This window comes from Microtus pennsylvanicus, chromosome 13 (genome assembly GCF_037038515.1).
Source record: "Microtus pennsylvanicus isolate mMicPen1 chromosome 13, mMicPen1.hap1, whole genome shotgun sequence".
Taxonomy (NCBI): domain Eukaryota; kingdom Metazoa; phylum Chordata; class Mammalia; order Rodentia; family Cricetidae; genus Microtus; species Microtus pennsylvanicus.
In genome coordinates, this window is record NC_134591.1 from 74,847,805 (window position 1) to 74,864,405 (window position 16,601).

Here is a 16,601-nt window from a genome sequence, read left to right on the forward strand (position 1 = left end):
AGCCACAGAACACCTGTTCTTTCACGTCTCCAGCCCACTCGTGTTTTAATGATTTTACTGTTGCACAGCTCTTAGAAGGATCTGGAGGTACACTCTTGTGAGATAGATTGAACAAGAATGTTTGTTCTCACTGGAGGCGCATGCCTTTCATCCCAGCACTCAGTAGACAAGAGTTCTCTGTCAGTTCCAGACCAGCCTGGTCTACAGAGCAAGTTCCAGGACAGCCAGGGCTACCCAGAGACACTCTGTCTCAAAAAACAAGCAGCAAGTAAACAAAAAAAAATTTTTTGCTCTATGGGAAGATGAGAAAACAGAAAGCTGAAATAACGGGCATTTGTCTTATTGCTTCAGAATGTTCCATCCTGGTTGCAGGAGAGACGACTCAGCAGTTGAGAGCCGCTGACTGTACGGACAGACAACTCAGGCTCCATTCCCAGACCACACACTGTGGCTCACAGCTGTCTGTAACTCCAGCTACAGGGCATCACATACCCTCTTCTTCCGGCCTCTGCAGACACCAGCCACGGACGTAGTGGACAGACATATGCAGAGGCAAAAACACCCATACGCAAAAATAAAAGTTTTAAAGAGTATTTGATTCTGGTCTTGAAGAGAAGAAAGAGGATGGGTGAAATAGAAGGGAAAAGTACAGACATAAGAATAAGCGCTCAGGAGGCCGACGCAGGTGAATCTCTGTGAGTTTGAGGCCAGCCCGGTCTACAGAATAAGTTCCAGGATAGCCAGGCCTGTTAGACAATGAAACCTCATCTAAAAAAAAAAAGAAAGAAAGAAAAGGAAGAAGAAAGGAAGGAAGGAAAGAAGGAAGGAAGGAAGGAAGGAAGGAAGGAAGAAAGAAACAAAACAGAATGAGCTGGTAGCTTGAAAAACAAAATGTCTAGGGAGCGACACATTTAGGTAATAAATTAAAATGTACCTTGATGACACAAAAAGTCATGTGACATTTTCAAGATGGACAGTAAGTGAGGTAGCAGCCACTGACTATTTAAAGATATTATTGTGCTACAGAAGCATATGTGGGTGTGATGATAATTAATGATAGATATATATGAATTTGAAAGAGAACAAGAAGCATACGGGAGATTTGGAAGGAGGAAAGAGAAGGGGTTAATGTAATTGTGTTGTAATCTCTAAGAGAAAAAATGCAATAATTTAAAAGAGATGTTAGCGTGAAGATAAATATAAAAACAAATAAGATGTATGAAAAAAAACATGTAAAAAAAAAGATACTGAGTGATTACGTCCTGAGTCATGAGCGTGACACAGCTGATTGGTGGCCCATTAGGTAACATCCAGTAGGGATCATTATGTCCCTGTCCATCATTTCCAAGGATGCAGATGAAACTCACAGCGACTCACCAGGTTGCCTCTCGGTGTCTCCGTCTGTCAGACTGCCTCATTCAGCCTCACCACTGGTCGGCCATCTTATACGCACCCATCTAAAGAAAGGTCTGGGAGGGGGTGGCGCACACCTTTAATCCCAGCATTTGGGAGGCAGAGGCAGGTGGGTCTCTGTGAGTTCGAGGCCAGAGTTCCAGGACAGACTTCAAAGCTACACAGAGAAACCCTGTCTCACCTCCTCCTTCCCCCCCCAAAAAAAAAAACAAAAAAGAAAGAAAGGCAGAGGTAGAGGGCCTATGAACATTTGTGACTATGACAGTGTGGATGTATCAGCACCCTATGCTACAGAAGATAACTTTCTTATCTCCTGCCCCTTGCTTATCTCTGTACATGGATACTGTGACTGGACTGTGCTGTCTGAAGCTGCTCTGTGATCATCTTCTCCAGTGACAAGTAGAATTTCATGACTGATAATAGTTGGGACTACTGTTGCATTAGGATAGTTTCCTGCAGGGATAGAGAGATGGCTCAGGAGTTTAGGGCGCAGACTGATATTGCAGAGGACCTGAGTTTGGTTGCCAGCACCTGTACTGGTAGGCTTTCAGCTGCCTATAATTCCTCAGCACTTCTGGCTTCTTTGGGCACCTGTACTTATGTGCATATAACCTTCCCTCCACATCCGCATCCTAACTTCTTAAAAATACTAAACATTTTGAAAAGAAGCATAAAATTTCATATCACAGCTGGTTTTAAACAAAACTGTAGACTACAAACTTGGTGTGAGAAGTCCTTCTGTATATGTGTTGCTCTAATTGGCTGCTTTGATCTACAGTGGGGCAGAATAGATCGAGGCAGGAAAACTAAGCAATGCTGAAAGAGTAGGTAGAGTCAGGGAGAAGCCATGTAGCTGCTAGCAGAACCTTGCCAGTAGGCCACGAGCCTCATGGTAAAATATAAAATAGTAGAAATGGGCTAATTTAAGATGTAAGAACTAGCTAGAAATATGCTTAAGCTATTGGCCAAACAGCATTGCAAATAATACAGTTTCTGAGTGGTTATTTCAGATCTGGGCAGCAGAGAACGAATGAGCAGCCTCTTCCAAAAGAAATTTACCTTCAACACTTTGCACCAGCCCCTTGTGACCCTTGTAGACCACACTGGCATTCTTTCCATCAAATTTTGCCCCTTCCTTGGGTGGTTAAAAACTTTCTTTTTTGATGTGCTATCTTATTTTCCAAATGTGTGCTTTATCCACTTTTGCCCTTTTGGTGTTGTTACTTTTCATTCGAGGTTGCAAGGTCAACTTTCCAAGCGCCCCTTAAAAACTAAAGGTGATATTTTTGGGTACATTGTCCTCAGTTAATGGCAATTCCTTAGACCTGCTTATTCTCACTCCTGAAGAGAGAAAAGAGGCTGATAACGCGATTCTTCTTAAAACACATTTTTATTTTTATTTTTTTTAATTTTTTTTATTTTTTGGTTTTTCGAGACAGGGTTTCTCTGTGGTTTTGGAGCCTGTCCTGGAACTAGCTCTTGTAGACCAGGCTGGTCTCAAACTCACAGAGATCCACCTGACTCTGCCTCCCAAGTGCTGGGATTAAAGGCGTGTGCCACCACCGCCCGGCTACATTTTTATTTTTTGATTATGTGTGTATACATGAACACACAAGCACAGGACCGCAAATGAGTGCTCACAAGTGCTCACGAGTGCCGCACCCATGGAAACCAGAAGAGGGCTGGAATTATACAGAGTTGTAAGTCACCTGACATAGGTGCTGGGAACCGAACTCTGGTCCTCTCTCAGAGCAGCGTATGCTCTTCACCACTGATCCACCTCCCCAGCCTGACAAGGACAAGGCTCTTTGCTGGTGTCTTTGTTATTTTGGTTTGGTTTTGAGACAAGGTCTCACTATGTAGCACTGGCTGCCCTGGAGCTCTCTGTGTAAGACCAGGCTAGCCTCAAACTCATAGAGATCTGCTTGTATCAGAATGGTGGGGACACCTACATCCTTGGTAAAATTATCCTTTGGGTGTTCCTTCTTGTAAGTCAGGGGCAATCATGGCTTTTTAAAAAAAAAAACCACATCAAGATGGACTCCTTAGTAGGATGGAGATGCTGGCCCATCTGCCCCTGCCTCCTGGGTGCTAGGACTAAAAGCATGTGCCCCCAGACCCCACTTTAATACCATTTTTAACTCAGCCTCTGTTCTCAGTGCAATAGGTGTTGAGTTGTGTGCAGCTTCCAGTTCCCTTTCCCCTTACTGATGACAGGGGTCTGAAGAGATGAGATCTTAGAGTAAAAATGGGGAGTGGCTTCACTAGGGCCAAGTAGAAGCAGGAAGGCTGCACTGGCTATCCCCATGATCTGGCCACAGGGATTTTGGCAGTGAGTGGAGGACCATAGTGCCCCACAAATAAATTCTATTACCAAAGTTTTAGAGGATCATTGTATGTAAGAGAAAGATGATTCAAATCTAGTACCATGAGCAGTTCAACCCCACACAGTTGAGTACAGACTGACTCTGTACTCACAAAGAAGGGCCCTGAATCTTTGTAATAGCCATATGCTTAATTAGAAAGGTCTTAACTATGGTGGTAAGCCCAGACTTGAACTTGGGGAATCTCTTGATTTTGCTTCCTGAGGAGCCAATATTATACACAGGGACTGCCTTGACCAGCCGGCTCTACCTCTGCTTGATGTCTTCCCCCAAATTCCATACTGAACACGCTGCAAAATTGAGAGGCTGACTCTATGCAGGAGAAAAGAAAACAGTACACTTTCCAGGAATCACTAGGCGTCTGTTCTGAATGAATACTCACCAGCGGATTAACAGGGCTGCCGAGGCTCCCAAGGCTCACTGGGATTGGTAAACAGCCTCTAGCCTCAGCTGTGCTCCTCGACACACAGACATACTTTTTGTTGTTGTTGTGCCTGCCTGCTGGCTGTATGGCTCATGCAATAGGCATACTGGGAAACTCAAAGAACGGCACGCTAACTTTCCAGCCACAGACTGGGAGTCACTGTGGGAAGTCGTGGGAAGCTCACCCTCTCTGCAAAAATAATAAAGGAAGAAAAAAAGAAAAAAAAAAAAAAAAAATAAAGGAAGCCCGCGCTGTATTGCACAAAGCACTGCAGACCTCAGGATCACCACAAAAGACTTCACAAAAGTACCCATCACCCCTTGCTCTAACTGAAATGCTCATGAGTCAGACAGACGTTGGGGAATGAGTGTGGATGATGCTCCTGTTACTCACGTGGTGACTGCAGCTATAGCTGTCCCCCCAGCTGTCATGTCTCCACTAAATTAGGTAAACAAAGTGCCAGGCACTTGGAAAAGTACCAGGTCACCTGTCCTGTGCCTTTTTCTCCATAGCGGTTAGTAAGAGCAAAACTATCTGCCTTTCTGTGGCTGGGCCAGAAGCACACCTTTGCAGTCTTGCATCACCAAGGTAGACACAGTCTGTTCGGCTTTGAGCCCTGACACTCTGCGTAGAAACCATTTTCCAAACCCCATACCACTCGCTGCACTGAAGACCTGTAGGTCCCACCGTACAAACAGAAAGTAGGGAGTATTTTAGAGAGTGGAGTAATTAGGCCCCAGTCAGAAGACACGTGGAGACAATGATTCTTAGATACAAGGCCCAGAGACTGCTCTTGGGAAAGAAATCGAGCTTATCTTGGATCATGACCATTAAAATAAGTCAGCATCATGGCATCAGGTGTTAGGTGTGTCTTGGGGAAGTAGCTTAGCTTTGCAGGAAGCCTGGCTGAGTGGCTCTCAAGCATTTCACTTTCCCTCCCTATTGTGATAAAAATACTCTAATAGAAGCAAGCCAAAGGAGAAAGAGTTTGCTTTATTTTACAGTTCAAGGTCCAACCCATCATGGTGGGGGAAATAAGAGCAATGGGACCTTGAGGCAACTGGTCACAGTGAATCAAAAGAGGCAAGAATGCCAGAACTCAACTTTCCTCTACTTCACATGGTCCAGGATCCCCTCCCTGGGGAATGGTCATGACAGTTAAGACAATCTTCCCACATCAATTCATATAATTAAAATAATCCCCCTGATGGGCATGTCCAGAAGCCCATCTTCTAGGTGCTTCTGGAGCCTGCCAAGTTGACAATTAGCACTCACTGTCACACAAGGGAGGCTGTTCACCCTTGTTGCCTTGTCTGCTGCAAGCTTCAAAAGCTAGACAGTAGGTCGAGCTAATTCTGTAGGATGCACATGTGGAGAGGCTAAATGTGGCAGGGGCCCAATGCTAGAGAAGCAAATGTTACAGATGCCTTGGGGTTCAGCACACCAGCATCGGAAAGACTGTCCCATCCTTCCCATTATCCCTTTAGCTTCCTCCCCTGAAGAAACTCAACAATGTTCTCGGTGTCAAGGGAGAACCATTTCAAGGCAATGACATAGAACCTCCAAATGAGTTTGAAGTTTTTATCTGATTTACAAGCTACCAAATTAGAATACAAATTGTTTCAGAGATTCATTGAGAATACATAGGCACCAGGATCATATTCAAAGCATTTTTTTTTTAACTTGTAGCAGAACTGATAAGACCTGAATGGCTTGGGTCACAGAACCCAGGCAAGGGCCAGAGAGGGAGTGAAGAAAAGACAGACATACAGACTGTGTACAGCAAAGCTGGGATCCGATGGGATTCTGCTAACACCACTGATACTTAGGGAACTGAAATCTCAGCGTGTTTATTAGGTGCAGCAAGGGGAACGGGTGAGTTAGTCTCCATAGGAGGTGTCTGAGGGTGGGAAGTCTCGGGCTGTAAACATCAGGAGGAGGAAGCCACGGTTGTTAGCCGTTGCACACACTGGTCAACTTTAAATACTTGGTATGTATAAAAACTTACCTAGATGGTCATGGTGGCACATCTGTGTATCTATCCCTATGGCTGGCTGTTGTATGGACTGCCTATGTGAATGTGTGTGTATGGTGTCTGTATGTGGGCAGCGTGACTGCCTGTCCTTCACAAAAGTCTTCATTATGGATTTATTGAGCAACACAGAACGAATTACACAAGGAAGAAATGGGACTCTTTACAGAAACCTTTAGTATTTTATTAGGGATTAAGTCACTGGATCCAACTGATCCCAAACTGACTCAGATAACAAACATTATTGCTTATCAACCAGTATCCATAAACTGTTGCTTCAACCTTTATGGGTAGATTTTGGGAAGTTGCTTTCAACTTCTGTATTTTCCGCTTTTAGCAAACAATACACACACATTACCTGACTCAGGGGCATGGAAGAGTATATAACTTGAGATTATAGTTATGCTTAGGTTATAAAAGATGGCCACATGGGAAATCCAAGGCAAGTGAGGTTGGCTGTTACATTGTTCCGTTGAAGGCAAGCTAAACAGCAACTACAAAATGTGTTATTACCTCCTACTGTGATGTCCAGTAAAGGTTCCAGTCTGGTGGATTGTAAGAGATATTGTCAGATTACGGAGTCACCACATCCAAACCTAGGAATGCACAGGGAAAGGAAAGGAAGAAGGTTGGAAAAGCATCCAATGAGTATACGGGCTTGACTAATGTTATAGGACCCACTTAGACCAGATGTCCAGTGGTCCCTTGTAGGATGGCATTTTCTCTTTACTGTGTAGGTCCACCTGACAAATGGTCATAGATCCCTGGTGGGCTGGGAACCATATGGTAGAAGATTTAAAGCAGGTAAGACTGAAGCAGGAAAATGGGCAGTTTGTTGCTATCCAGGGCAAAAGAAGAGGACCACGGCTTAAGGAATAAAGTACACATAAACTAATTACTTAGTTGGTTCAAAGAGTCACAGTTCATTCTCAAGGAAAGCTGACCCCCACTTCGATTCAAAGACTCATATCTGCAAATTAACTTAGATTTGGGGACTCTGTGAGAGACCACTGCTTCATTTTGTGCATTTACATAACGTCACTAAATTTCACATCAGTTTTCTCTTTTTATTTGACTTTCTGTGTATGGGTGTTTTGCCTCCATGTATATTCATGCACCTTGTAAGTAGAAGAAATAGAGGAACATGTTTTAAAGCCATAAATGTCCTCCCACCTCTATAATATAATGAATCTCCCTTTGTTTAAAGGGAACATTCTGATGTATGTAATCATATGGCTGGTCTTAGAGACTGGAAGTCTGAAGTGCAGTCTAATCGTTTTGTGCACTGTAGTAATAGGAGTGGTGGGCTGCATCCCTGACACCCGGCTGCCCACACGGCTAGCTTTACCCGAAATAATTACACGGAAACTGTATTCTTTTAAACACTGCTTGGCCCATTAACTCTAGCCCTTACAGGCTATTTCTCATATCCCAATCAACCCATCTCTAATAATCTGTGTAGCATCAGTCTTACCGGGAAAATTCTAGCCTACGTCCATGCTGGGTTGGAGTTCATTGCATCTGCCTCAGAGAGCAGAGCTATCGCGTCTGCCTGGGAGAGGGGAGCATGGCGTCTCTCCAGAGAGCAGAGCTGTGGAGTCTGAGCTCACTTCCTCTTCCTCCCAGCATTCTGTTCTGTTTACTCCACCCACCTATGTTTTAACGTATGAGGCCAAGCAGTTTCTTTATTATAATTAACCAATGACCTTCCTCCATCAGTGCACCTTCAGAAATTCTGCTGAGGTCATTTTCGTGTGTCAGCTTCATGGGACAGAGGCTGCTAACTGAATATAAGGTCAAGTCTGCCAAGCGCACCTCTAGATTCTTGTGATGGCAGCATTCCTCTCTGGGAATTCACGATGCGCTCTACTTCTTTCTTCTCCACAATATTACCTTCAGTGCTTGCAGCTGCAAACAACAAAAAAATCAGTGTCGTTCTGGTTCTCTTGAGAGGACAGAGCCTCACTGTTGCCTTTGACTCAGGGTCTTCTCAACCCCAATCAAGAACCAGCCAGAACTCTTGTTATTTCAAGGCTGATCTAAGAGAGGAGCAACTTTGGAAGCCCCCAGAATTTACTGGTCATCTCTGAGGTCTCCAGCGCTCACTTCAGCAGAGGAAGGTACAACAGTGTGCAACTTCAAAGGACTCAATGCTTTGATCCTGGAGTCTACCTTGATATTGGAGTTGCAGTAGGGAATGAAACAAGTTATTCCTGGATACTACAGGGTTGTATCCACATGGAGAAAAGACAGAATGAGGTCAGTGAAGAAAATATGCATTTTGACATTGAGCAGATGAGGCTAGGGCGTAGGGAACAGATAGGTAAGGAAGGAGCGTGTAGTAGGGTTGTTCTCTCCCTCGACTGTGCTCTTCCTCTTTCTGGTTGACTTGGGCACACACCCCGCTGCTCTAATCTCCAATTTCACACCCGAGAGGAGAGTCACAGAGCACCTTACACAACTTCAGTGAGTTTTCCCAGCCTTCCCAAGATCTGGGTGTGGTTTGGTTTCACCTTGCAGACAGTCTTTTCTCCACTGGAAGTCCATTTGCTACCAAGGATAGTTCATGCCGGGGTGGTACGATGAAAGCCTGACCCGCCTTGGGGCAAAGTGGACAAAATGCCAGAGTTCCACTGGGTAGGAGCATGGCTACGCTGCAATCTGATGCAGTCAGTTCACAAGAGGGTGCTTTCAGTATCGGGAACAAGCTTAAAGGAGCTGGAGTCAGGCCATGGTGCTTCTCTGCGGGTTATAAGGGCCTGAGTTTGTAGATGAGAACTTCAATGAAGTCTTCTTAAGGAACAGGTTTTCTTCATCTTACTCTGAACAAGCAAGAGTAACATGCTTCCCTTGGATCCCAATGAACTCTTCCTTGCTGCCATGTGTCTCCTGGTCCTGGGGGGGGGTCACCCCATGAGTTCCCTTAGACCACCTCCTCAGAACTATGTGCCTCCTTCCAGCTCACATCCCATGAAGTTTAGGATTCTCCGCTATGTTTTTCATCTGGCGGTGACATGGGTAAATTTTATTTCTTAATAACTGTGTCCTATGAGAGTAGACAGAGCTCAGGCCTTGGGAGAGTGTGCTGCAAAAATCAACATAGTCTACCAGCATTGAGCAGTGTGTGATGCCAGACACTGTGTGTTCTAGACAATGGCCAGCATTCTGCCTAGTCAGTGAGCTGAGTGTCGCACCTTTCCACTTGCCATGCAGGAGTTGTGTTAGCAAGGGAGATTTTTTTTTCTTTTTGGTTTTTAGAGACAGAGTGTCTCTGTGTACTAGTCCTAGTTGTCCTGGAACTAGCTCTGTAGATCAGACTGGCATTGAACTCACAGAGATCCACCTACCCCTGCCTCCTGAGAGCTGGGATTAAAGGCACAAGGCCCCCAGTGCAAAAGAGGATTTTTCTTATAAGAAATAATCTGGGAGTCTTATATACTTTGAATTGACAAATGGGTAGTTCATAATGACCTTTCTTAGGGTAGCATGAATCTTTCAGTCCCTACTGAGTTGGTTAAATACATCCTTTTGCTCTTTAGTAAGAAAAGAGCCTTCTGTTGGTGTTCTGGGGTCCAACAAACTGACCAGTCTAAGAGTCGATGTTTTTTTAGTTCTTTGGATGGTTGGAACCAGCAATCGCAAACCACAAAACTCGGTTTTATTATTTCCCAGGGGAGAGTTGGAAGTAGCCAATAAAAATTTGGTCTATTATAGAGTCTGAAGAAGATGAAAAAATGTCTTCTGCTGTTTGCCTTTTCTGAAACTCTCAGACAAAGGACGGAATAACCGGAGAGCAATTTTGGTTCTATTAATAGCTTTATGAAACTTATGAATAATGAGAACCTTAAAGCAAGGGTTAGACAAGAGGGTTTATATGTCATTTATCAAAGACTAATAAATTTGTATAGAAATAAGGGGGGGTCAAAATTGGAGTACAGTTAACTGTGGTTTAGGGGCTTAAGTGTTTGGGAAGAGAAAGTCCAATATGTTTGTAAGAGTAAGTAGAGGACAAAATGGACTTAACTTTGGTGGGGGGTGGTGGCTGTGAACAGGGACCACGTAAGGCCCTGGGGATAATCTAAGATTATCAGTGTTAGACCCAATGAGATGAAATTTCCAGGGAGCAGGTTACACCTCTCTGATTTGTCTGGTAGTGTCTTCTCCCTTTTCTTACCTACATGTGCGTGGACCTGTTGAGTGACAGCTAGCTCTACTCACTTCTGTAACCCCATCCCCAGCTGGTAGGGTGGCTATAGAGTTCACACAATTATTATTATTATGAGATTTTAGAGCCTACTGTGTTCCAGCCACATGTTTTACCTCTTAGAAATCAAGTTGCCATGACCTCGGTAACACTGACAGCCTTGACTCCTGTGAAGCGCATTTATGGTACTTGTAGAATTTCGTACCATCCCTCCCAAACACGTGGTAGATGCTCAAGAAACCACAAAAAAAAAGCAACCAGTCATTGCAAATCTCATTATGTGTTCATCACCATAAATTGTTTCTTTTACTACAATTAGAAAGTGCTTAGCTTCCTAGTAAGTGACCCTTCTTCATCACGTCCAAACGGGAGCTTCATGTAAAATCATCTGCTAAGACAGACAGGAAGAGCAAGAGCAGCTGATATTATCACTCGAGACATCATGTCACATCATCAGTAAAGTACACAGCAGATCAGTTTTAGTCATAACTAATCCTGGCTTAAAGCAAAAATAGAAAGATTAACTACCACTGTTAGGTGTCTGAGAAGCATGTTCCTGAAAAATAATTAAAATGATTATGATGCATAGTCTGACATCAGCTTGATCTGAGATGTAAATCTTGGCTACTGAAGGCCCACAGAGGTCAGTTGAAAATATCTTTCTTTATGCAGCATTATACAATCAAAATTGAGGGAACATCATAGGAGAGTTACCTAGGTGGGGTTTAGACATAAACTATGCTCAGGAGTTTATTTCTATTAAAAAAAAAAGTCAGACCGTTTACCTTCCATTTTACAGAACAAATCTAAGAGAAAAATTGTGCTGCAATTTACAGTCCCATTTTGAAGCTACTTTTCCCTACTTTCTTCTTTACCTCATTGACTTACACTGTAGAACAGCATTATTCTTTCTCGAGGCTTTAAAGATACCCAGTTACATAAAATGAAGACTAAAGATGAGTTCTCATGAGTAGAAGACCCACAGTTACCTTAATGTTGCCCCTGTGTTTGCTTGTGTGTTTAAAAGAGAGACGTTAAAGGAAATATTCCTAAAGAATTCAATGATTTCCGGGACTAAATGTGATTGCCCACCCCAATACTGCCATCTACTGGACATTTGTCTGAGGTGCTTATTTTCCCTCAGGTGTCCCTGGAGTTCTAGTGAGCACTTGAGCCTCAGGGAGTCGCTTGAGAATAGTCTTAAAGTGAGGGTTAGCGCCACACAGTGGCTGCATTTGAATCTTTTGTGAAATGAAGACCTGTGGAGTCTATTTCGTATCTCAGTCTGACTGAGATCCTACTGTTTGTAGGACTTTTGAGGAGACTGTCACAGAAACTATTGTGGGTATATCCTGCTTGTATCATAAGCAGGGATGTTAGAGAGTGTATCTTTTCTTGAGGCCTTCATTTTTGGTGCCATGACAAAGAAAGAGGAGCCCCTGCCTTTTTACTCTTGGAATGCACAGAGAATAACGTACCTTTAAAAAGATGGAACCAGTCAGAAAGAGGATAAATTTTCTCACGTCGTAAATACTGCCAGTAATTTGGAATGCTGGAAGATTCTTTGAAGGTTGAGGAGGGAGAATTGTTAATGGCATTTCTCAACTATGGATCCTGTGTGTCTCTTTATCAACCTGCCAGGCAAGATGTACCCACAAGAGCTATAGTGGCATGGCAATAATGGGAAGCAACCAATCACTTCCTGATTGCATTAGATGCACATTCCACAGGAGATAGTTCATATCTGGTACTATAAAACCTGGCCAAATGCCAGTGACTGAGGAGGTCAGAAACCCTACTGAGTAAACTATCATCTTGTTTTCATAAGTACATATGTATGTCCATCAAATTACTTCTAGAACTCTGTTTGTGTTCACCCATGAGCATATCTTTGATCAGAGAAGCAGTGGCCAACGATGCCTATAGAGAGTCATAACTGGTCAGAATACTGAGAATAGATGGCTATTGAATGTTAGCCATAAATGAGGTATCTTTATCACCCTATCCAAAATTTAGAGACTGTTGTGGAAGAAAGGTTGGGAAGAATGTAAGAGCCAGAAGTGGAGGAAAAGCTCTTAAACACACAGCAGCTGTGAGAAGGTCGACAAGATGGGATCCATCAGTATGGATGGGAGAGGGTCTCACAAGCCCCCAGCCCTTACTGAGGTTGTTATTGTTGATGGGATGGGGAAGGGCACATTTTTAGTGACATACCTGCAAGTAACTACTCACCCACATCTCTGTAAGTATATCTAATGAAATTCATTGGTCACAAAAAAATGAAAAAGACAGAAACTAGAAGTTGGAAGAAGGTGGCCAGTGGGAGGAGGCAATGGGAATAGAACAGAATAAGAACATTTATATGTCCACTAAATGTCATAATGAAAGTAATTTTGTTTATAATTAATATATACTATGCAATTTCTAGAGATTTATTATTTTAGTTTTGTTTTTGAGAGTTTCACACATGAATCCTGGTGGTGTGTTTACATCATTTCTATCCCTATGCCTCCCTGGCTCTAGCTCCTCTCATGACCCTCACACCCTCAAAAATTCGCAGCGTGCATGTGTGCGCGTGTGTGTGCAAGCGTGTGTGAGTTCGTTTGGAGTTGCTCACATGTGTTTAAAGCTGATCGCTTGGGATTGGATAACTCTCAAGGGTCTCATCCCTGGGGAAAACTGATTCTCTCTCTCAGCAGTCATTGGTTGCCTGTACCTCTTCATCTAGGCGGGGCCCTGTGAGATCCACCCTATCCACATTGGCATGTCAATTGCTGTTGTCACTATGCAGATCTTATCGAGGCAATCGTTTTGTTGAGAGTCCATGGGAACGGCTTCCCTGTCAGTCGAGAAGACCGTATCTAGCAGCACACATCCTGGTCCTCTGTCTCTTACAGTCTTCCCACTACCACCCCTTCCGCATTTCTGCTGCACCTTAGGTTTAGGGGTTGTGTTGTAGATGTATCCACCTGGGCTGGACACTCAACGGCCACCAATTCTCTGCATTTTGACCAGTTGTGGCTTCCTGTGATGGTCTCTGTGTGTTGCAAGAAGTTTCTTTAATGAGGGATGAGAGCTGCACTTAACAGTAGGTCTAAGGATAAGTATTCAGAACCCAGTGAGAAATTACATTGTTTTAGGAAAACAGCAGCAATAGGTTCTCCTCTAGGGTCTATGACCTCTCCAACCATGGAGAGTTAGCTAGGTTGACACCACACATGAAGTTCTTCGTACTGAGTAGGCCTTAAGTCCAATTGGACAGCTGTTGGTTATCCACAAGGTAGAAGAACCACTACTGCGCCATTGGAGGTATTTTGGCAGGCCAGTCATGGCCGTGACTTACGGGCTTTGCAGTTGTGTAGAGTACTGATTGCTTTTTCCCTTCGTCAGTTTACATAACATGCTCTGATACTGTGAGAGCTAATTCTCAGGGAGGAAGCTCCTCTGTCACTTCCAAATCGATTCTTCCAAAATCTGTGGTGTCCTCAACAATAGGGTCTTACCGTCAATTCTGGCAGACAACCAAAGACATGGGCAATACTGGTCTATTGTGTATAGTTATATTGGCAATAGCTTATATTGTTTGGAAAGTCCTTTGGATTCCCCTGACCTACAACTTAAAGGGAGATTTCTCATGCCTGGTTCTGGGGTTTGTGTTAGATAATGCATGACTCTTGGGTAAAACATTATCACCCCGTATGGTGCAATTTCATTTAGGCTTGTACTAGAGTTATAGATGGTTGTGAACTACCGTGTAGGTGCTGGAAACCCCACTTAGATCCTCTGTAAGAGCAGCAAATGCTCTTACTTGCTGAGCCATCTCTCCAACCCCCTTATCTAAAACTTTTTTTTTTGAGACAGGATCTTACTACATAGACTTGAGTGGCCTGGAACTCACTATGTAGACCAAGCTGGTCTCAAAAATACAGAGATTTACCTGCTTCTGCCGCCCAAATGCTGGCATTAAAGGTGTGCACCACCACACACAGCTTAACACTGTTTTTTAAAACGAAAGTTACTCTAATCACATAGGGAATTTTCTTCCTGGGATATAGTTATAACAGGTATTAAAGAAAGGAATGAAAATGGAAGGGAGTTAACCGAACAGTCATTTGAATATGAATGCAAAATGATAGTAAAAGTCAGAGGTTAAGAGAAACGCTGGGGCCGCAAGTGTAACTCTACCATGTGGTTTCGAGACACAGCGCTGGGAAGACTCCTTTTTGCAGGGACTCTGAGATTTGAAGAGGCAGTTAGTGTGTGAGGATGGGGAGGAAGGGTAGTGAATACCTAGCTACCATAAGGAGAAGACATGGACTTCGGCAACTTTTAGATGAACGAAACCTCCGGCCCTCTAAATGTGCTCAGAATCCAGCATGTGTGACTCAAAGGCGTTAACTTCTCTGAGCCGTTCAATCCGTGATTGACTCATCACCTCTACAAGCTCTTGGGTAGCTCGCCTGCTAGCAGCAGAGGGACTTACAGCATTGGTACATCATTGCTTACAGTGATGTTTCCTCCAAGAGCCATGATGGTTCCATTTGACCTAAGAATGCAGTGTAGACAATGCTTTAGGGACAGTGGTGGTCGGAGGGGGGGATGCAGTGTTTAGACGATCTCAGGTGAAGCCCTCCCCCCAGAAGAATGTCAAGGGTAGTGTAAAATAAAGCTGGCGGTTGGCATCTATGCAGCCTAAGGAGTTCTTGTCAGAGATTCCACTGACGTGTGCTCTTAACTCGCATTATAGAAACAAACTCCAGGACAAGTCAGTTTGGAACATGGAGTTTATTAAACAACAGGTATACAGTTGGAATTGAGTGTGGGCATTAAGAAAAAGAGACACACTTCAGTATCCTAATGTAGCTGTGAGTGTTCAAAGGCGTGGTCTATACCTAAGGATTAGTAAACTATGCTGTTATGCTTCCTTTTTTATTTTATTATTTATAAAATCATATTTTATTTTATGTACAGCAATGTGATTACATACCGACAACATAATAGAGGGATCTGGTGTGGATTTTTTTTCCTCTCTCCTTTTCTTTTTACAAATTTAAGCCCCTGGAACTGAAGTTGGAGTTGCCTGATGTGGTTGCTGGGAACCAAATCTGGGTCCTCTACACAAGTAGTAGGTTAATCCTTTAGACACCGAGACGTCTCTTTAGCCATTCCTATGGTTCTAAACAGAAGAAAAAGAAAATTTTCAAATTACAGAATCGCCCCCTGCAACACATTTTTAAAATAATTTCCCCCCTAATGGGTAGATTCAACCAACATATTCAGTCACTCTATTAGTCATTTCTAGTCCCGACTGCACTAACTCCCAGAGTAATTACAAAAGAAAACAGGCAAAACATTCATAATCAGTGCTTCACAGGAATAATACATGCTGGATTCTTTTGAAAGTGGCAAGAACCAAGTTAAATCCCTTCCCCCCAACTTCTGCCCCCTCACTGCCTGTGGCAGGTGGGAGAGATCATGAGAACAGGAGAGCTGGCTCCGCACCTCACCAGCTTCAACACTCAGGAGAACAGGCCCTGCATCTTGCCTAGGCAGCACAGCAGAGTTGACCCTGTGGTGGGGGCTCAGGTGAGCCTGGCCTGGGGTTGTGAGAGTGGGAGAGATGGTCCTAAGCCTTCGTCCATCATGCGGTGGCAAGGGCAGGAGAAAGATGCCCATCTCCCTCACCCCTCGCCGCCTATGATTGGAAGGAAAGCTGATCTTGCCCCTCACCAGCTGCAGGACCCTGCCTGGGCAGTACAGTAAAACTGGCCCTGGTGGTGGAGTGTGTGAGCTAACCCTGAGGGCGTGAGAGCGGGAGAACCTGCCAGCCACTTGCTCCTTGCTGCAGAGGGCTGACTAGCTGAGACAGTGCTGGAGAGCTCACCCTGGTGGTGAGGATGAGGGAGAATTGATGGGCTGACCAACCCAACAACCACCCAGGCCCACAACCAGGACTGTGAGTTGGCCCATCCCAATATCCATCCCACCTATGTCTGCTGGAGCATACAAAGGGGCTGATCCTGCAGATCCAAAAGTAAAGAATCTCCATGACACAGGATAGCAACAGGATACCAAAGAGGAAACCCACTGAAGGCCTAGTATCCATAATATAGCAGAAACCTGTTATAGAATATTATTTTAAGG